Source organism: Scomber japonicus, chromosome 12 (assembly GCF_027409825.1).
Source record: "Scomber japonicus isolate fScoJap1 chromosome 12, fScoJap1.pri, whole genome shotgun sequence".
NCBI classification, from domain to species: domain Eukaryota; kingdom Metazoa; phylum Chordata; class Actinopteri; order Scombriformes; family Scombridae; genus Scomber; species Scomber japonicus.
In genome coordinates, this window is record NC_070589.1 from 34,926,708 (window position 1) to 34,951,414 (window position 24,707).

A 24,707-nucleotide genomic window follows, 5' to 3' on the forward strand; every position below is an offset into this window, starting at 1 on the left:
CAGCAGGCGTTAAACTGATATTTGGAGAAGGAACCAAACTAACTGTAGAAACCAGTGAGTATCAAACATTAATATTATTGAAAGATAACATTAATATATACGTGTGTTTTTATAGTTGTCCGTTCTTAATGTTTAATGTGATCTGAGACAACGTGAAGTAATCTAAAACTAACTGGTCAAAACTTGCGGTCCTTTTATTCCTTTAATATAGTTAAAATTATACTTTTTATATGTTGTAATTATGAATTAGTTGATGTAATTACTGAGGTCTGAAGCAGAAGCAGGTCATGTAGTTATTGTTCAGATCAGATCTACTGTGTGAATACTGGAAACTGGAAACTGATATTTGGAGAAGGAACCAAACTAACTGTAGAAACCAGTGAGTATTAAATATTTATTATATCAAATGAATCATTGGTTGGTAATGTTTGGTCTTAAACAACTTAAAATTAATATATATTTGTGTTTAATAGTTGTCCGTTCTTAATGTTTAATGTGATCTGAGACAACGTGAAGTAATCTAAAACTAACTGGTCAAAACTTGCGGTCCTTTTATTCCTTTAATATAGTTAAAATTATACTTTTTATATGTTGTAATTATTAATTAGTTGGTGTAATTACTGAGGTTTGAAGCAGAAGCAGGTCATGTAGTTATTGTTCAGATCAGATCTACTGTGTGACTACTGGAGCAGGTTATAAGATTATATTTGGAGAAGGAACCAAACTAACTGTAGAAACCAGTGAGTATTAAAAGTTTATTATATAAAATTAATCATTGGTTGGTAATTTTTGGTCTTAAACAACTCAAAGTAAAGCAGATTTATCTATGAACACGTGTTGGTCGTACATGTATATCATTAATACCAAAGTGTATTACATGTTCCTTTAATATAGTTAAAGTTTAATATAATTACAGTGTTTATATGTTGTAATTATTAATTAGTTGGTGTAATTACTGAGGTTTGAAGCAGAAGCAGGTCATGTAGTTATTGTTCAGATCAGATCTACTGTGTGAATACTGGAACAGGTTATAAGATTATATTTGGAGAAGGAACCAAACTAACTGTAGAAACCAGTGAGTATTAAATATTTATTATATCAAATGAATCATTGGTTGGTAATGTTTGGTCTTAAACAACTTAAAATTAATATATATTTGTGTTTAATAGTTGTACGTTCCTAATGTATAATGTGATCTGAGACAACTGGAAGTAAAGTCAGTTCTGACTGTAAATATCATAACAGCTAAATATAAACTCAAACTGTTTGCAGACGATGTCATCATTTCTGTTTAAACCTTTTCTGAATATAAAACTGATGAGAGATAGTTTATTATAAATTATTGAATAAAAACTAAAGAAAACAACCTTAACCTAGTTCATGTAGTTATTGTTGAGATCAGATCTACTGTGTGAGTGCTGGAGGAAACTATAAACTAATATTTGGAGAAGGAACCAAACTAACTGTAGAAACCAGTGAGTATTAAACATTAATATTCAGTATATAACATTAACATAATATATATGTGTGTTTAACAGTTGTCCGTGCCTAATGTATAATGTGATCTGAGACAACTGGAAGTAAAGTCAGTTCTGACTGTAAATATCATAACAGCTAAATATAACGTAGCGTTTTATCATATATATGTGTAGTATCATCAAAACTCACTGTCCTATTATTCCCTTAATATAGTTAAAGTTTAATATGATCAGTGAGGTTTGATCAGTTATTGTTCAGATCAGATCTACTGTGTGACTGGTGGAGGAGGAAACCTGAAACTAATATTTGGAGAAGGAACCAAACTAACTGTAGAAACCAGTGAGTATTAAAAGTTTATTATATAAAATGAATCATTAAATACTTTCTGGTCTTAAACAACTTAAAATAAAGCATATTTATCTATGGACACATGTTGATCATACATGGATATCATTAATACCAAATTACATGTTCCTTTAATATAGTTAAAGTTTAATATAATTATAGTGTTTATATGTTGTAATTATTAATTAGTTGGTGTAATTACTGAGTTAGAAGCAGCAGCAGGTCATGTAGTTATTGTTCAGATCAGATCTACTGTGTGAATACTGGAGGAGTATATAAGATTATATTTGGAGAAGGAACCAAACTAACTGTAGAAACCAGTGAGTATCAAACATTAATATTATTGAAAGATAACATTAACATATATGTGTATTTTAATAGTTGTCCGTTCTTAATGTATACCGTGATCTGAGACAACGTGAAGTAATCTAAAACTAACTGGTCAAAACTTGCGGTCCTTTTATTCCTTTAATATAGTTAAAATTATACTTTTTATATGTTGTAATTATGAATTAGTTGATGTAATTACTGAGGTCTGAAGCAGCAGCAGGTCATGTAGTTATTGTTCAGATCAGATCTACTGTGTGAATACTGGAGGATACAATAAACTAATATTTGGAGAAGGAACCAAACTAACTGTAGAAACCAGTGAGTATTAAATGTTTATTTATTGTCCACAGCAGCTTGACAAATATAACCTCCTCTAAACACACTGTTTCTGACTCTTTTAGATTAATAACTATGAAATAACTATTAATATTGAACCTAATCAGAACTGCGTATAACACAGTTAACAACAGTTCGTCTGTAAAAGTCAAACTGTTTGCAGACGATGTCATCGTTTCTGTTTAAACCTTTTCTTTAATATAAAAACTGATGAGAGATAGTTTATTATAAATTATTGAATAAAAACTAAAAGAAAAAAACCTTAACCTAGTTGATGTAGTTATTGTTCAGATCAGATCTACTGTGTGTATGATGGAGGAAACTATAAACTAATATTTGGAGAAGGAACCAAACTAACTGTAGAAACCAGTGAGTATTAAACATTAATATTCAGTATATAACATTAACATAATATATATGTGTGTTTAATAGTTGTCCGTTCCTAATGTATAATGTGATCTGAGACAACTGGAAGTAAAGTCAGTTCTGACTGTAAATATCATAACCGCTAAATATAACGTAGCGTTTTATCATATATATGTGTAGTATCATCAAAACTCACTCATTATTCCTTTAGTATAGTTAAAGTTTATTATAATTATAGTGTTCATACACAGTAATTATTAATTAGCTGCTGAATCAGTGAAGTTTGAACAGTTATTGTTCAGATCAGATCTACTGTGTGACTCAAACTGGAAACTTGAAACTAATATTTGGAGAAGGAACCAAACTAACTGTAGAAACCAGTGAGTATCAAACATTTATTAAATATAATTAATCATTAGGTCCTTTTTGATTGGTAATTTTTCATCTTAAATCAGAGTTACGTGTAGAAATGACATCTTGTTTCACTAAGACCTAACTAAGTTTAATATTTGTTTCTGTTTAATTTATTAGTAATATTTTATCAAATGAGTTGAATGTATTTGTTGGTTCTTCAGGTTAAAGTTTTATTTGCAAATGACCAAAAAATGAAGCAAACCGTCACTGTCTGATTTAAAACGATGTTTAAGGGTATAATAGTTTTACTGTTTTTATATTTGACTGCATTAATCTGTCAGATAGTGTAATTAGAGTTAATTAAAGCAGCAGCAGGTCATGTAGTTATTGTTGAGATCAGATCTACTGTGTGAATGCTGGAGCAGGTTATAAGATTATATTTGGAGAAGGAACCAAACTAACTGTAGAAACCAGTGAGTATTACAAGTTTATTATATACGATTAATCATTAAATACTTTTTAGTCTTAAACAACTTAAAGTAAAGCAGATTTATCTATAGACCCATGTTGACTGGAAATAATCTAAACTAACTCAAAACTCGCTGTCCTGTTATTCCTTTGATATAATTAAAGTTTAATATAATTATAGTGTTTATATTTTGTAATTATTAATTAGTTGGTTTAATTACTGAAGTTTGAAGCAGCAGGTCATGTAGTTATTGTCCAGATCAGATCTACTGTGTGACTCAAACTGGAGTACAAAAAATTACATTTGGAGAAGGAACCAAACTTCATGTAGAAACCAGTGAGTATTAAATGTTTATTTATTGTCCACAGCAGCTTGACAAATATAACCTCCTCTAAACACAGTGTTTCTGACTCTTTTAGATGAATAACTATGAAATAACTATTAATATTGAACCTAATCAGAACTGCGTATCACACAGTTAACAGTTTGTCTGTAAAAGTCAAACTGTTTGCAGACGATGTCATCGTTTCTGTTTAAACTGTTTCTTGAATATAAAACTGATGAGAGATAGTTTATTATAAATTATTGAATAAAAACTAAAAAAAACAACCTTAACCTAGTTCATGTAGTTATTGTTCAGATCAGATCTACTGTGTGAATGCTGGAGGAAACTATAAACTGATATTTGGAGAAGGAACCAAACTAACTGTAGAAACCAGTGAGTATCAAACATTTATTATATAGAATTAAGTAATTTTTGGTCTTAAACAACTTAAAGTAAAGCAGATTTATCTATGAACACATGTTGACTTTAAATAATCTGAAACTAACTCAAAACATGCTGTCCTATTATTCCTTTAATATAGTTAAAGTTATAATAATTATACTGTTTATACTTTGTAATCATTCATTAGTGTAATCAGTGAGTCAGTTATTGTTCAGATCAGATCTACTGTGTGAATGCTGGAGGAGGACAGAAAATAATATTTGGAGAAGGAACCAAACTAACTGTAGAAACCAGTGAGTACAACAAAATCTATTAAATACATAAAATGCATTGAAACAATGCAGAATTATAGTCCTTTATATGCACAAATTAATATAACTCATCTTCGGCTTTAAACTGACAGTTAACTCGACGTCATAAATATTTCAATTTCCAGTTAAAGTTGGAGAAGAATTAAATAAAGATACTCAAACGATAAACGATATCATTGACTTCAACAAAAACCTGATATCTGGGATTTAACGGACCATGAAATCCATTTGAGTCCTTTAATTCTAACATGTCTGACTTTTATTAAACTTATGTAGTTTATTTTATTTTAGTTTGTGTAGTTATTGTTCAGATCAGATCGACTGTGTGAATACTGGAGGAAACGTTAAACTGATATTTGGAGAAGGAACCAAACTAACTGTAGAAACCAGTGAGTATTAAACATTAATATTATTGAAAGATAATATTAATATATATGTGTGTTTAATAGTTGTCCGTTCTTAATGTATAACGTGATCTGAGACAACGTGAAGTAATCTAAAACGAACTTGTCAAAACTTGCGGTCCTTTTATTCCGTTAATATAGTTAAAATTATACTTTTTATATGTTGTAATTATTAATTAGTTGGTGTAATTACTGAGGTTTGAAGCAGCAGCAGGTCATGTAGTTATTGTTCAGATCAGATCTACTGTGTGAATACTGGAAACTGGAAACTGATATTTGGAGAAGGAACCAAACTAACTGTAGAAACCAGTGAGTATCAAACATTAATATTCATTATATAACATTAACATAATATATATATATATATATATATATATATATATATATATATATATATATATATATATATATATATATATGTGTTTTATAGTTGTCTGTTCCTAATGTATAATATGATCTGAGACAACTGGAAATAATATAAAACTAACATGTCAAACCTCGCCAGCTTATTCCTCCTTTTAATATATTTAGTTTAAAATAATTATGTTTATACACAGTAATTATTAATTAGTGTAATCAGTGAACAGTTATTGTTCAGATCAGATCTACTGTGTGAATACTGGAGGAGGACAGAAAATTACATTTGGAGACGGAACCAAACTAACTGTAGAAACCAGTGAGTACAACAACAAACTCTATTAAATACATAAAATGCATTGAAACATAAATAAAGATACTCAAACGATAAACGATATAAACTTCAACAAAAACCTGATATCTGAGATTTAACTGACCATGAAATCCTTTAATTCTAAATTATGTAATTTATTTTATTTGATAATTAACAGTTTAAACCTCCTGTCAGGTGTAGTTAGTCCAGTTTAATAATGAATTAGTTCATGTAGTTATTGTTCAGATCAGATCTACTGTGTGAATACTGGAGGAGCAGCAGCCTATAAACTAATATTTGGAGAAGGAACCAAACTAACTGTAGAAACCAGTGAGTTTCATGTTTTCATATATTTATGAGATCAGATGAATTTTCATGCTAAGTTAGTTTTGTTTGATATTGACGAAAATGCAAAGCTGATTATCGTAACAGCAACATTTTAATCTCTCTAATAATCTGTTATAATAATAATATAGTAATATTAGTACATTTCCTCATAAAAACAATAAATTATGCTTTTTAAATACAACTAATAGCAGACGATGAGCTTAAATCAGTAATTGTGTTGAGAGGAAACAATGTGTGACTAATTCTGGGACGGCAAGCAGGAAGATAGTATTTGGAGAAGGAACCAAACTAACTGTAGAAACCAGTGAGTATTAAATATTTATTATATCAAATTAATCATTGATTGGTAATGTTTGGTCTTAAACAACGTAAAAATTAATATATATATGTGTTTAATAGTTGTCCGTTTCTAATGTATAATGTGATCTGAGACAACTGGAAGTAAAGTGAGTTCTGACTGTAAATATCATAACAGCTAAATATAAACTCAAACTGTTTGCAGACGATGTTTCTGTTTCTGAATATAAAACTGATGAGAGATAGTTTATTATAAATTATTGAATAAAAACTAAAGAAAACAACCCTAACTTAGTTCATGTAGTTATTGTTGAGATCAGATCTACTGTGTGAATGCTGGAGGTTATAAGATTATATTTGGAGAAGGAACCAAACTAACTGTAGAATCCAGTGAGTATCATGTATTCATATATTTTGGAAGATAAAATTAATATATATTTGTGTTTTATAGTTGTCCATGCCTAATGTATAATGTGATCTGAGACAACTGGAAATGATCTAAAACTAACTTGTCAAACTTCACTGTCCTATTATTCCTTTAATATACTTAAAGTTTAAAATAATTGTAGTGTTCATACACAGTAATTATTAATTAGTCGGTGTAATTACTGAGGTTTGAAGCAGCAGCAGGTCATGTAGTTATTGTTCAGATCAGATCTACTGTGTGAATGATGGAGGAAACGATAAACTAATATTTGGAGAAGGAACCAAACTAACTGTAGAAACCAGTGAGTATTAAATATTTATTTATTGTCCACAGCAGCTTGACAAATATAACCTCCTCTAAACACACTGTTTCTGACTCTTTTAGATTAATAACTATGAAATAACTATTAATATTGAACCTAATCAGAACTGCGTATCACACAGTTAACAACAGTTTGTCTGTAAAAGTCAAACTGTTTGCAGACGATGTCATCGTTTCTGTTTAAACCTTTTCTGACTCTTTACTTTACTCTAGTAAATTATGATGAGCTTAAATCAGTAATTGTGTTGAGAGGAAACAATGTGTGACTAATTCTGGGACGGCAGCCTGGAAACTGATATTTGGAGAAGGAACCAAACTAACTGTAGAAACCAGTGAGTACAACAAACTCTATTAAATACATAAAATGCATTAAAACATAAATAAAGATACTCAAACGATAAACGATATAAACTTCAACAAAAACCTGATATCTGGGATTTAACTGACCATGAAATCCTTTAATTCTAAATTATGTAATTTATTTTATTTGATAATTAGCAGTTTAAACCTCCTGTCAGGTGTAGTTAGTCCAGTTTAATAATGAATTAGTTCATGTAGTTATTGTTCAGATCAGATCTACTGTGTGACTGGAACAGGAGGAAGCGTTAAACTGATATTTGGAGAAGGAACCAAACTAACTGTAGAAACCAGTGAGTATTAAACATTAATATTCTTGAAAGATAAAATTAATATTTGTGTTTTATGGTTGTCTGTGCCTAATGTATATATTTAAATTTTAAAATAATCGTAGCGTTCTTACGTCGTAATTATCAATCAATCTTTATTTATAAAACACCAAATCAGAACAAAGTCATCTCGAGGCTCTTTACACAGAGAGAAGTCTAAACCAACTCTTTAATTATTATTAATTAGCTGCTGAATCAGTGAAGTCTGAACAGTTATTGTTAAGATCAGATCTACTGTGTGAATACTGGAGGAGCAGGAGGCAATAAACTAATATTTGGAGAAGGAACCAAACTTCATGTAGAATCCAGTGAGTATTACGAAAGTCATTTTTAGTATTAAACAACTTAAAATAAAGCAGATTTAAAATGAGTTAAATGTATTTGTTGGTTCTTCAGGAGAAAGTTTTATTTGCAAATGACCAAAAAATGAAGCAAACCGTCACTGTCTGGTTTAAAACGGTGTTTAAGGGTAAAATAGTTTTACTGTTTTTATATTTGACTGCATTAATCTGTCAGGAAGTGTAATTAGAGTTAATTAAAGCAGCAGCAAGTCATGTAGTTATTGTTCAGATCAGATCTACTGTGTGAATGATGCTACAGGAGGTTATAAGATTATATTTGGAGAAGGAACCAAACTAACTGTAGAAACCAGTGAGTATTACAAGTTTATTATATATAATTAATCATTAGGTCCTTTTCTGTTGGTAATTTTTGGTCTTAACTTTAAAGTAAAGCAGATTTATCTATGAACCCATGTTGACTTGAAACTAACTTGTCAAATCTCGCTGTCCTATTATTCCTTTAATATAGTTCAAGTTTAATATAATTATAGTTTTTTTATGTTGTAATTAATAATTAGTTGGTATAATTAGAGTTAATTGAAGCAGCAGCAGGTCATGTAGTTATTGTTCAGATCAGATCTACTGTGTGAATACTGGAGCAGGTTATAAGATTATATTTGGAGAAGGAACCAAACTAACTGTAGAAACCAGTGAGTATTAAAAGTTTATTATATAAAATTAATCATTGGTTGGTAATTTTTGGTCTTAAACAACTCAAAGTAAAGCAGATTTATCTTTGGACACGTGTTGGTCGTACATGGATATCATTAATACCAAAGTGTATTACATGTTCCTTTTAATATAATTAAAGTTTAATGTAATTATAGTGTTTATATGTTGTAATTATTAATTAGTTGGTGTAATTACTGAGGTTTGAAGCAGCAGCAGGTCATGTAGTTATTGTTCAGATCAGATCTACTGTGTGACTCAAACTGGAGGAAACTATAAGATTATATTTGGAGAAGGAACCAAACTAACTGTAGAAACCAGTGAGTATCAAACATTAATATTATTGAAAGATAAAATTAATATATATATGTGTATTTTTATAGTTGTCCGTTCTTAATGTATAATGTGATCTGAGACAACGTGAAGTAATCTAAAACTAACTGGTCAAAACTTGCGGTCCTTTTATTCCTTTAATATAGTTAAAATTATACTTTTTATATGTTGTAATTATTAATTAGTTGGTGTAATTACTGAGGTTTGAAGCAGCAGCAGGTCATGTAGTTATTGTTCAGATCAGATCTACTGTGTGTATACTGGAGGACAAAAAATTGTATTTGGAGAAGGAACCAAACTAACTGTAGAAACCAGTGAGTATTAAACATTTATTATATCAAATTAATCATTGGTTGGTAATGTTTGGTCTTAAACAACGTAAAAATTAATATATATGTGTGTTTAATAGTTGTACGTTCCTAATGTATAATGTGATCTGAGACAACTGGAAGTAAAGTCAGTTCTGACTGTAAATATCATAACAGCTAAATATAAACTCAAACTGTTTGCAGACGATGTCATCGTTTCTGTTTAAACTGTTTCTTGAATATAAAACTGATGAGAGATAGTTTATTATAAATTATTGAATAAAAACAAAGAGAAAACAACCTTAACCTAGTTCATGTAGTTATTGTTCAGATCAGATCTACTGTGTGAATGATGCTGGAGGACAATATAAGATTATATTTGGAGAAGGAACCAAACTAACTGTAGAAACCAGTGAGTATTAAACATTAATATTCTTGAAAGATAAAATTAATATTTGTGTTTTATGGTTGTCTGTGCCTAATGTATATATTTAAATTTTAAAATAATTGTAGCGTTCTTACGTCGTAATTATCAATCAATCTTTATTTATAAAGCACCAAATCAGAACAAAGTCATCTCAAGGCTCTTTACACAGAGAGCAGTTTAAACCAACTCTTTATTTATTATTAATTAGCTGCTGAATCAGTAAAGTTTGATCAGTTATTGTTCAGATCAGATCTACTGTGTGAATGACGCTACAGGCGGCAATAAACTGATATTTGGAGAAGGAACCAAACTTCATGTAGAAACCAGTGAGTATTATGAAAGTCATTTTTAGTATTGAACAACTTAAAATAAAGCAGATTTAAAATTAGTTAAATGTATTTGTTGGTTCTTCAGGAGAAAGTTTTATTTGCAAATGACCAAAAAATGAAGCAAATCATCACTGTCTGGTTTAAAACGATGTTTAAGGGTAAAATAGTTTCTGTTTTTAAATTTAACTGCATTAATCTGTCAGAAAGTGTAATTAGAGTTAATTAAAGCAGCAGCAAGTCATGTAGTTATTGTTCATATCAGATCTACTGTGTGACTCAAACTGCAACCTATAAACTAATATTTGGAGAAGGAACCAAACTAACAGTAGAAACCAGTGAGTATTAAATGTTTATTTATTGTCCACAGCAGCTTGACAAATATAACCTCCTCTAAACACACTGTTTCTGACTCTTTTAGATGAATAACTATGAAATAACTATTAATATTGAACCTAATCAGAACTGCGTATCACACAGTTAACAACAGTTTGTCTGTAAAAGTCAAACTGTTTGCAGACGATGTCATCGTTTCTGTTTAAACTGTTTCTTTAATATAAAAACTGATGAGAGATAGTTTATTATAAATTATTGAATAAAAACTAAAGAAAAAAACCTTAACCTAGTTGATGTAGTTATTGTTCAGATCAGATCTACTGTGTGAATACTGGAGGATACAATAAACTGATATTTGGAGAAGGAACCAAACTAACTGTAGAAACCAGTGAGTATTATGAAAGTCATTTTTAGAATTAAACAACTTAAAATAAAGCAGATTTAAAATGAGTTAAATGTATTTGTTGGTTCTTGAGGTGAAAGTTTTATTTGCAAATGACCAAAAAATGAAGCAAACCGTCACTGTCTGGTTTAAAACGATGTTTAAGGGTAAAATAGTTTTACTGTTTTTATATTTGACTGCATTAATCTGTCAGAAAGTGTAATTAGAGTTAATTAAAGCAGCAGCAGGTCATGTAGTTATTGTTCAGATCAGATCTACTGTGTGAATGATGCTGCAACCTATAAACTGATATTTGGAGAAGGAACCAAACTAACAGTGGAATCCAGTGAGTATCATGTATTCATATATTTTGGAAGATAAAATTAATATATATGTGTATTTTTATAGTTGTCCGTTCCTAATGTATAATGTGATCTGAGACAACTGGAAATGATCTAAAACTAACTTGTCAAACCTTGCTGTCCTATTATTCCTTTAATATATTTAAAGTTTAAAATAATTGTAGTGTTCATACACAGTAATTATTAATTAGCTGGTGAATCCATTTGAGTCAGTTATTGTTCAGATCAGATCTACTGTGTGACTGGAACTGGAAACGGGAAACTGATATTTGGAGAAGGAACCAAACTAACTGTAGAAACCAGTGAGTACAACAACAAACTCTATTAAATACATAAAATGCATTGAAACATATATTATAGATATAACATAGTCTATCCAACAGAACTGTAACCTAATGACATGTTTGGATGAATGTTACATCATTATTTAAAGTAGTAGCTATGACTGTAAATATCATAACAGCTAAATATAACGTAGTGTTTTATCATATATATGTGTAGTATCGTCAAAACTCGCTGTCCTACTATTCCTTTAATATAGTTAAAGTTTAATATAATTATAGTGTTTATACACAGTTATCATTCATTAGTGTAATCAGTGAGGTTTGAACAGTTATTGTTGAGATCAGATCTACTGTGTGACTGGAACAGGAGGAAACGTTAAACTAATATTTGGAGAAGGAACCAAACTAACTGTAGAAACCAGTGAGTACAACAATTTTACATTGAAACATTTATATTATAGATATAATATGTTCTATTTAAAATAAGTGTAACCTAATGACATGTTTTGACTAATGTTATATCATTATTTAAAATAGAAGAACTCATCTTTGGCTCTAACTTGACATCATAAATGTTTTAATTTCCAGTTAAAGTTGGAGAAAAATTAGATAAAGATAAATGATATCATTGACTTCAACAAAAACCTGATATCTGAGATTTAACTGACAATGAAGTCTTTTTTAATTCTAACATTTCTGACTTTTATTAAACTTATGTAATTTATTTTAATTGATAATTGTGTAGTTAGTGGAGTTTTATAATGAATTAGGTCACTTAGTTATTGTTGAGATCAGATCTACTATGTGATTGGTTCTGGGACGGCAGCCTATAAACTGATATTTGGAGAAGGAACCAAACTAACTGTAGAATCCAGTGAGTACCATGTTTCCATATTCTTGAAATATAAAATTATATTTATATAATATATGAATATATATTTATTTATATGGCTGTCCGTTCCTAATGTATAATGTGATCTGAGACAACTGGAAGTAAAGTCAGTTCTGACTGTAAATATCATAACAGCTAAATATAACGTAGTGTTTTATCATATATATGTGTAGTATCGTCAAAACTCACTGTCCTATTATTCCTTTAATAAAGTTAAAGTTTAATATAATTATAGTGTTCATACACAGTAATTATCAATTAGCTACTGAATCAGTGAAGTCTGAACAGTTATTGTTCAGATCAGATCTACTGTGTGACTGGAACTGGAAACAGGAAACTAATATTTGCAGAAGGAACCAAACTAACTGTAGAAACCAGTGAGTATTAAATGTTTATTTATTGTCCACAGCAGCTTGACAAATATAACCTCCTCTAAACACACTGTTTCTGACTCTTTTAGATGAATAACTATGAAATAACTATTAATATTGAACCTAATCAGAACTGCGTATCACACAGTTAACAGTTTGTCTGTAAAAGTCAAACTGTTTGCAGACGATGTCATCGTTTCTGTTTAAACTGTTTCTTGAATATAAAAACTGATGAGAGATAGTTTATTATAAATTATTGAATAAAAACAGAAGAAAAAACAACCTTAACCTAGTTGATGTAGTTATTGTTCAGATCAGATCTACTGTGTGACTCTAACAGGACAGAAAATTACATTTGGAGAAGGAACCAAACTAACTGTAGAAACCAGTGAGTATCATGTATTCATATATTTTGGAAGATAAAATTAATATATATGTGTGCTTAATAGTTGTCCGTGCCTAATGTATAATGTGATCTGAGACAACTGGAAATAATCTTAAACTAACTTGTCAAACCTTGCTGTCCTATTATTCCTTTAATATATTTAAAGTTTAAAATAATCGTAGTGTTCATACACAGTAATTATTAATTAGCTGGTGAATCAGTGAAGTTTGAACAGTTATTGTTCAGATCAGATCTACTGTGTGACTGCTGGAGGAGCAGCAGGCTATAAACTGATATTTGGAGAAGGAACCAAACTAACTGTAGAAACCAGTGAGTATTAAACAAACTCTATTAAATACATAAAATGCATTGAAACATAAATAAAGATACTCAAACGATAAACGATATAAACTTCAATAAAAACCTGAGTATCATCAAAAATCGCTGTCCTATTATTCCTTTAATATATTTAAAGTTTAATATAATTATGGTGTTTATACACAGTAATTATGAATTAGTGTAATCAGTGACGTGTAGAGTAGTTATTGTTCAGATCAGATCTACTGTGTGACTGATTCTACTGGAAACCTGAAACTGATATTTGGAGAAGGAACCAAACTAACTGTAGAAACCAGTGAGTATTAAACAACAAAATCTCTTAAATACATAAAATGCATTGAAACATAAATAAAGATACTCGATAAACGATAAACGATATCATTAACTTCAACAAAAACCTGATATCTGAGATTTAACTGACCGTGAAATCCTTTAATTCTAAATTATGTAATTTATTTTATTTGACAATTAGCAGTTTAAACCTCCTGTCAGGTGTAGTTAGTCCAGTTTAATAATGAATTGGTTCATGTAGTTATTGTTCAGATCAGATCTACTGTGTGACTGGTTCTACTGGAGGCTTTAAACTGATATTTGGAGAAGGAACCAAACTAACTGTAGAAACCAGTGAGTATTAAAAGTTTATTATATAAAATTAATCATTGGTTGGTAATGTTTGGTCTTAAACAACTTAAAATTAATATATATGTGTGTTTAATAGTTGTCCGTTCCTAATGTATAATGTGATCTGAGACAACTGGAAGTAAAGTCAGTTCTGACTGTAAATATCATAACAGCTAAATATAAACTCAAACTGTTTGCAGACGATGTCATTGTTACTGTTTAAACCTTTTCTTGAATATAAAACTGATGAGAGATAGTTTATTATAAATTATTGAATAAAAACTAAAGAAAACAACCCTAACCTAGTTCATGTAGTTATTGTTGAGATCAGATCTACTGTGTGAGTGCTGGAGGAAACTATAAACAAATATTTGGAGAAGGAACCAAACTAACTGTAGAAACCAGTGAGTATTACAAGTTTATTATATACGATTAATCATTGAATACTTTTTTAGTCTTGAACAACTTAAAGTAAAGCAGATTTATCTATGAACACATGTTGACTGGAAATAATCTGAAACTAACTCAAAACTCACTGTCCTGTTATTCCTTTAATTAGTTCAAGTTTAATATAATTATAGTGTTTATATGTTGTAATTATTAATTAGTTGGTGTAATTACTGAGGTTTGAAGCAGCAGCAGGTCATGTAGTTATTGTTCAGATCAGATCTACTGTGTGACTACTGAAAACTGGAAACTGATATTTGGAGAAGGAACCAAACTAACAGTAGAAACCAGTGAGTATTACAAGTTTATTATATATAATTAATCATTAGGTCCTTTTCTGTTGGTAATTTTTGGTCTTAAACAACTTTAAAGTAAAGCAGATTTATCTATGAACCCATGTTGACTTGAAACTAACTTGTCAAATCTGTCTGTCTTGTTGTTCCTTTAATATAGTTCAAGTTTAATATAATTATAGTTTTTATATGTTGTAATTATTAATTAGTTGGTATAATTAGAGTTAATTGAAGCAGCAGCAGGTCATGTAGTTATTGTTCAGATCAGATCTACTGTGTGACTCTATCAGGAGGAAACTATAAGATTACATTTGGAGAAGGAACCAAACTAACTGTAGAAACCAGTGAGTATCAAACATTAATATTCAGTATATAACATTAACATAATATATATGTGTGTTTAATAGTTGTCCGTTCGTGATCTGAGACAACTGGAAGTAAAGTCAGTTCTGACTGTAAATATCATAACCGCTAAATATAACGTAGTGTTTTATCATATATATGTGTAGTATCGTCAAAACTCACTGTCCTATTATTCCTTTAATATAGTTAAAATGTAATATAATCCGTGAGGTTTGAACAGTTATTATTCAGATCAGATCTACTGTGTGAATACTGGAGGACAAAAAATTACATTTGGAGAAGGAACCAAACTAACAGTAGAAACCAGTGAGTATTAAATGTTTATTTATTGTCCACAGCAGCTTGACAAATATAACCTCCTCTAAACACTGTTTCTGACTCTTTTAGATGAATAACTATGAAATAACTATTAATATTGAACCTAATCAGAACTGCGTATCACACAGTTAACAACAGTTTGTCTATTAAAGTCAAACTGTTTGCAGACGATGTCATCGTTTCTGTTTAAACCTTTTCTTTAATATAAAACTGATGAGAGATAGTTTATTATAAATTATTGAATAAAAACAAAAGAAAACAACCTTAACCTAGTTGATGTAGTTATTGTTCAGATCAGATCTACTGTGTGAATACTGGAGCAGGCTATAAGATTATATTTGGAGAAGGAACCAAACTAACTGTAGAAACCAGTGAGTATTAAACATTAATATTCAGTATATAACATTAACATAATATATATGTGTGTTTTAATAGTTGTCCGTTCCTAATGTATAATGTGATCTGAGACAACTGGAAGTAAAGTCACTGTAAATATCATAACAGCTAAATATAACGTAGCGTTTTATCATATATATGTGTAGTATCATCAAAAATCGCTGTCCTATTATTCCTTTAATATATTTAAAGTTTAATATAATTATGGTGTTTATACACAGTAATTATGAATTAGTGTAATCAGTGACGTGTAGAGTAGTTATTGTTCAGATCAGATCTACTGTGTGACTGATTCTACTGGAAACCTGAAACTGATATTTGGAGAAGGAACCAAACTAACTGTAGAAACCAGTGAGTATTAAACAACAAAATCTCTTAAATACATAAAATGCATTGAAACATAAATAAAGATACTCGATAAACGATAAACGATATCATTAACTTCAACAAAAACCTGATATCTGAGATTTAACTGACCATGAAATCCTTTAATTCTAAATTATGTAATTTATTTTATTTGATAATTATCAGTTTAAACCTCCTGTCAGGTGTAGTTAGTCCAGTTTAATAATGAATTAGTTCATGTAGTTATTGTTCAGATCAGATCTACTGTGTGAATGATGCTGCAGGATATAAACTGATATTTGGAGAAGGAACCAAACTTCATGTAGAAACCAGCAGTGAGTATCACAAAAGTCATTTTTAGTATTAAACAACTTAAAATAAAGCAGATTTAAAATGAGTTAAATGTATTTGTTGGTTCTTCAGGTGAAAGTTTTATTTGCAAATGACCAAAAAATTAAGCAAATCGTCACTGTCTGGTTTAAAACGATGTTTAAGGGTAAAATAGTTTTACTGTTCTTAAATATTTGACTGCATTAATCTGTCAGGAAGTGTAATTAGAGTTAATTAAAGCAGCAGCAGGTCACTTAGTTATTGTTCAGATCGGATCTACTGTGTGACTCTATCAGGAGGAAACTATAAGATTACATTTGGAGAAGGAACCAAACTAATTGTAGAAACCAGTGAGTACAACAATTTTAAATTGAAACACATATTATAGATATAATATGTTCTATTTAAAATAAGTGTAACCTAATGATATGTTTTGATGAATGTTATATCATTATTTAAAATGGCAGAACTCATCTTTGGCTCTGCTATTAAATTGATAGTTAACTCGACTTGACGTCATAAAGAAAAATCAGATAAAGATGAACAATATCATAAACTTCAACAAAAACCTGATATCTGAGATTTAACTGACCATGAAATCCTTTAATTCTAAAGCTTCCTGTCAGGTTTAGTTAAATGTCTTTTATAATGAATTAGTTCATGTAGTTATTGTTCAGATCAGATCTACTGTGTGACTGCTGGAGGAAACTATAAACTGATATTTGGAGAAGGAACCAAACTAACTGTAGAATCCAGTGAGTATTAAACATTTATCATATAGAATTAAGTAATTTTTGGTCTTAAACAACTTAAAGTAAAGCAGATTTATCTATGGACCCATGTTGACTTTAAATAATCTGAAACTAACTCAAAACATGCTGTCCTATTATTCCTTTAATATAGTTAAAGTTATAATAATTATACTGTTTATACTTTGTAATCATTCATTAGTGTAATCAGTGAGTCAGTTATTGTTCAGATCAGATCTACTGTGTGAATGCTGGAGGAGGACAGAAAATAATATTTGGAGAAGGAACCAAACTAACTGTAGAAACCAGTGAGTATTAAATGTTTATTATATACGATTAATCATTGAATACTTTTTTAGTCTTGAACAATTTAAAGTAAAGCAGATTTATCTATGAACACAAGTTGACTGGAAATAATCTGAAACTAACTCAAAACTCGCAGTCCTATTATTCCTTTAATATAATTAAAGTTTAATGTAATTATAGTGTTTATATGTTGTAATTATTAATTAGTTGGTGTAATTACTGAGGTTTGAAGCAGCAGCAGGTCATGTAGTTATTGTTCAGATCAGATCTACTGTGTGAATACTGGAGCAGGTTATAAACTAATATTTGGAGAAGGAACCAAACTAACTGTAGAAACCAGTGAGTATCAAACATTAATATTCAGTATATAACATTAACATAATATATATGTGTGTTTAATAGTTGTCCGTTCCTAATGTAAAATGTGATCTGAGACAACTGGAAGTAAAGTCAGTTCTGACTGTAAATATCATAACAGCTAAATATAACGTAGTGTTTTATCATATATATGTGTAGTATCATCAAAACTCACTGTCCTATTATTCCTTTAATAAAGTTAAAGTTTAATATAATTATAGTGTTCATACATCGTAATTATCAATTAGCTGCTGAATCAGTGTGAACAGTTATTGTTCAGATCAGATCTACTGTGTGACTCAAACTGCAAACGGGAAACTGATATTTGGAGAAGGAACCAAACTAACCGTAGAAACCAGTGAGTACAACAACAAAATCTATTAAATACATAACAGAATTATAGTCCTTTATATGCACAATTTAATATAACTCATCTTCGGCTCTGGCTTTAAACTGACAGTTAACTCGACTTGACGTCACAAATATTTAAATTTCCAGTTAAAGTCGGAGAAGAATTAAATGAAGATACTCAAACGATAAACAACAAAAAACTGATATCTGGGATTTAACTGACCATGAAATCCATTAATTCTAACATGTCTGACGTTTATTAAACTATTTTATAATTTGCATTTCTTTTTAAATAAGTATAATAAAAAGTAAATTGTAGTAATTTAGTGTTTGTCTGTTGGAGGAGCTAAAAGTAGAAAGCAGCGAGTGTTACGCGTTTAGATTTTTAAGAATAATAATCATTATTTTATTTTGTCGTTGGAACCAAACTGCATTTATTATTATTATCAGCAAATACTGACGATATATTTAAAGGGAAATCACTTCTTCACACATATATTCTAAAGGATTGAGGGTTAATTCATATTAAAGCTGATGAGAGCCATCAATCATCAGTAATCGTGATTAAAGTCGAGCAGTTTGCAGACGATGCCGCGGTTTACGTAGCAGGAACGAACACGGTGAGACTTTACAGGGAGGCGGGAAAATCATGTTTGGGGAAGGAACCAAACTCACTGTGAACAACAGTAAGTTCAATTAATATGATTTATATAGTTTAATCCTATTAGATGAACCACAGTGGAGAGATATACGATAGATGGAAATATTAGACGATATAAATAAAGAAACTTAACATATATTCAGCTGTAACATCGTATTAATTCATTTTACAGCCGCTGTAGATGTTTGATCTGAATCTGAACAAAGTGAACAGTCTCCAAGCACTGATAACAGTAATAACATTGATAACACTGATAACAGTAATAACACTGATAACAGTAATAACAGTAACACTTGACCACAAAATAGCAGTAAAACTTAATTTTGTTGCTCTAAACGCTCGTTGTGTGTAGTTAGTTGTGTAGTTGTGAGTTTTTGTCGCTGCGTCTCGTACTGTGTGAATGGTTTCGGTAATAAGATCGTCTTCGGTTCCGGCTCTAAACTCAAAGTTGAATCCAGTAAGTTATTTTTTTTGATGGTCGATCTGATTTATTCTCTGAATTTGAATTCAGCTTCTTTTATCTTTTATCTTTTTACACAAACAGAAACATATAAACTTATATTTTACATAAACAGCTTTAGATAAACAATAAGTAGAGATATAAACTGAATAATTTTCCTTTAATCCAAATAATAATATGATGTAGTTTAATAAATATAAATAAATATAACTAGAGCAGCTTCATGAATCTCTGGGTTAACCTCTGGGTTTAGGGGGTTAGCGTTAGCAGAGTTTCTTACTGTGTGTCTAACTTTGGAAACTCAAAACTCGTCTTCGGTTCGGGCTCAACATTAAGAATCGAATCCAGTAAGTTATTTTATGAATTTATTATTGTAACATTTGATGATTAATGTAGATTTACACCATAAACAGATTATATATAAACAGATTATACCACTATAAAAACCTTTAGCTCAGATAAAAACAGCTTTTAAATCTCCAGCTGCCCTTAAATAATCTATAATCTGGTTTCTATGCATTTATTTCATATAGAACATAAATACACATAAATATATATTTTCTTATATATATATATATATATAATGAAGCCTAATGAGGAAATAGTTCGTATCTTTGGTCTCTGGTTTATGTATTTGGGTTTTTTATTGTGTGTCTGACTTTTCAAACTCAAAACTCGTCTTTGGTTCTGGCACAAAATTAAGAATCGAATCAAGTAAGTTATTCTATTAACTTGTAAGATACAATGATTTACGTTTCCTAAATGTCTGAATTCAGTGTTTTTACTTAGATTTAAACAACACACACACACACACACACACAGATAACGCTACATAAACCTCAAAAAAAAAGCTCGACTGAAGCATTAATCCAGATTGTTTTATTTAAGCATTTATTTCATACAGGAACTAATCTGTTTCTATTTGTAATGAAGCTTAATGAGGAAATAGTTCGTATCTTTGGTCTCTGGTTTATGTATTTGGGTTTTTTATTGTGTGTCTGGCCTTTCAAACTCAAAACTCGTCTTTGGTTCTGGCTCCAGACTCACAGTTGAATCAGGTGAGGAGTGATAGTTAAGGTTAATATAACGTTTGTTTAACTTAATCTCACCAGGCTGAGAGTCTTAGTTGCCATTAAAATGTAAAGTTGTGGATAAAAACACGTAACTGAGATCTGAGATCATTTAAATGTGATTTATTTGACTCAAATTTTGCTGAGACTTAAAGTTAAAAACATTTATATCATTGGAGATGATTTAGTGTCGCTGCTGCTCGTCTTTATTAGAGTTAAAATGAATCAGACAATCAGAAGACATTGATGGAGACATTTCATTTTGAATTAACAGATTAATTCATCTAATACTGAATAGCTTTGGTAATTGTGACGGTCATAGTCAGAACTGGATGAGTTGGTAGTTATTGTTCAGGGTGGATCAGTGTGTGACAGCGACCGGATCAACCAGGAAGATTGTTTTTGGAGAAGGAACCAAACTGATTATAGAGAGACGTGAGTGATATTCAAATACTCAACTAGTTAACTACACTTAGTTTCGTCATAAGAAGATAATATCTGTCCTTAGAAAATAATAATGTAACTTAACACATTGATGTCTTAGATGAATCCATCGTAGCTATAAAACACGGATTACCCCTTTAATAAGTGATATGACTAAAAGATGTTTAAGGTTCAGTATAAAGCAGTAAAAGCTCTGCTAGCAGTAGAAGACGTTAAATATAAAACTCTTTGCAGATGATGTGATTACTTTGGTAGCAGCAGTTATTGTTCAGGACAGAAACAGGAAGTTATGTTTTAGAGAAGGAATCAGACGGTAAGTGACGAGAACATAAAAACCCAAATATACTCCCAATAATAAACTAGTTATTAGAGCAATTAATCGAACAATAATCAAAACCGGCATTTAGAAACTCTAATCGACTTGTTCACTGTTGCCATGGCAGCAAAAGTTGCATATCTTTAAGATCGCCAGTGATCATTTGAACCCAAACATGATCTTTACATAGTTCTAATCAAGTAAACTAGACATTAACCACAGCTTAGTCACACCTTAAAACATCTTTATTTTACCTCCCTAAAGATCCTCATGTGTGAAAATACTAAACTAAAGAATCATTGTTCATCAAGGGAGGAGATAATCCTTCATTAATCCTAATCCAGGTTAAAAGGTCAATTAATCCTGATTCTGATTTTTGCTCAGCTCTACTAGTTATATCTGTTTCTCTGATATTCCTTAAATGTGCTTGATGTTGGTCAGTCAGCCGATGAACAGATGTTTTAGTGCTTGGGTTTTGGGACTGTGTGACTAACTCTGGAGTTAAACTCGTCTTTGGTGGAGGAACGAAACTCACAGTTAGTTCAAGTAAGAGTCATTTAATGATGAACTAAAAACTAAAAGACATCAAATAAAAAAGGATGAAATGGAAGTTAATTTATTTCTTTATTTCTGTTGAAGACGTTTTATTATAATTTGAGTTGAGCTCAGTGTTTGTGTAGTTTGTGTAGTTGTTCCTCTCACAGTGTGACTACATCTGGAGGTTTTAAGCTTTTCTTTGGTTCTGGCGCCAAACTCACAGTCGAGTCCAGTAAGTTTATTTATTAATGTTTTCCTCTAAACATTAAAGTAGATTTAATAAAGTTTAAAATTCAGTTTAAAAGTCTGCAGTCAATGGTTGATAAGATGCTGAAGGAGTAAAATGTCAAATAAATGTTTCTTACAACTCAAATTACAAAAGTCCCAAATAAATGTTAGTTTTTACACTGGTTAAGAATAAATATGTAAATGTGATGTTAAGACTTAATAAGTTTAAACTGGTTAATTCCTTCATCAACAGTAAATGAAGTTTTTATCGTTTATTAAAATCAGCTGTAAGTTTTCATCCTGATGACGTCGTGAAACTCGGAGGATCAAAACTTTAGTTTGGCAGCGAAACAAATCTGATGGTTCAAATCAGTAAGAAAACGAATTTATTAAGGTTTAAAATAACGTGTTTGTAGTAGATAACACGTATTTCAAAATGTACAAATTTAATACCTTCTATTGTAAGTTTGGAAATAATTATATATGATTATAACTTCACATATTTTAAATACGACACAGCGCTTGAGGTTTTTGGTTGGTCGCTGAGCTCTGTGTGACTGAGACCGGACTCAGAAAACTAAAGTTTGGAAAAGGAACCAAATTATTTATTGAACGCAGTGAGTCACATATAATCATTTATAATCTGTTTTATTATATTCAGGGTTAGGGTTTTAGGGTTTTAGGGTTTTAAGGTTTTAGGGGGTTAGGGTTTTAGAGTTTTAGGGTTTTAGTGTTTTAGGGTTTTAGTGTTTTACGGTTAGGGGGTTAGGGGGTTTGTGTTAGGAAGCGTCTCAGTGTGAGAACGAAGGAACACGAAAGCTTTTGTTTGGACGAGAAACTGACCTGAAAATACAAAACAGTCAGATTTAAATTTATTAAAAGATAATATAAATTAGTGATACGTCTCTGATCAATGATAAACTAACATTATAACTTCATTAATAATAATAATAATCATAATTAAAGCTGGACTACAGTAATAATTTAATATTAATGAAAGACAAACTGACGTTTAATTCGTATAAAAACGATGCTGCTTTAAAAAGAAATGAATCTGCAGCTTTGATCAGATGTTTTAATGTTTTAATGTTTAGTTTATATATAAATATTAACTTTAGTTATTGAAGTTTAGCTGAGTTTGATGTCAGCTGGTTTTTGTTGAGCTTTCAGTCACAGTGTGAATAATAATTATAATAAAATCATCTTCGGTTCAGGAGTTCAGCTGAAAACTCAAACACGTGAGTAAAAAGCTTTATATAAAATAATAATAATAATAATAATAATAATAATAATAATAATCTGCAGGTTTATTTAACACAGAAATTATTCTTTATTCATAACTGAGATCAAAGATGTTTTAATAAAATACTCTAAAGAAAGAATTAAACATATCTGTGATAAATAATAAGTGATTAGCTAACAGTGTCTCTCTGTACACTGATGATGTGATAGTATTCATTTATATACCCTAACCCTTCTATGAGGATTTTAATGTTAACGTCACTTCAGTCTGTGTTTATAGTTTATAGTTTATCGTGCTGCGTTCACTGACTGTGTGAATACAGTCGGCTATAAAATCACCTTCGGATTCGGAGTTAATTTAATCGTACAAACACGTGAGTCCAATCCTTAAATAACTTCAAACATCTACATTATTATTATTATAATTATGAGGTGATATTCTGAACAGTATGTACGGGTTAAAATATTAGACAAGACTAATGTTATAAATAGATAAACAATAATTATTAAAAATAAACCAAATACAAACTGTTAATGTTGCACCTGCTAAAATAAATGAGCAAATATCAGAACAATAATAATAATTATAAACTTTAGAGTCGTTGCTCTATAATAAAGAAGCTTCAGAGGTTTCTGAATGCTGCTAACTGACTGTGTGAATAATAATAACAGATTCATCTTTGCATCCGGAGTTAAAGTTACTGTATCATCACGTAAGTTCATCATGTTTTATATTTAATATTAATCATTAATCATTAATCACTAGTTTATATTAAACTGGTTTTAAATATTAAACATTGAATTCAGAATCACATCATTCAGATTAGCATTCAGGCTAGTCTATATATAATTAGTAAATTACCATTTTATAATGTACAAAAACATCGTTTCATTATAAAACTATAAAATATTAACTGAACACACGAAGACAAATTATTTAATATCTGTAAAAAACTAAAAGGTTTGTAAAGCTCGTTTTTCATGTTCAATCCTGAGCAGTGTTGCCACGGTTACCTTGAAAAACTAATCTGATTACTGACTACTGATTACTCCTTTGGAAAGTAACTTAGTGACTTTACTGATTCATTGATTTTAAAAGGAACAAAGTTAGATTAAGAGTTACTTTATTAGTAACACTCAGCAGCTCCCGACAAGGTAACGCACAGTGAATTGGATTTAAGAAACTTTAATGTGACTACTGGTTTGAAAATAACGTGTTAGATTAGTCGTTACTGAAAAAGACGTCAT

The 24,707-nt window shown here is 30.0% G+C and overlaps 1 gene segment (V, D, J or C); it reads left to right on the forward strand.

The window, feature by feature from the left end:
• The window catches only part of LOC128369834 (T-cell receptor alpha chain constant-like), a 67,713-nt gene that overhangs the window by 39,469 nt on the left and 3,537 nt on the right, over window positions 1–24,707 (forward strand).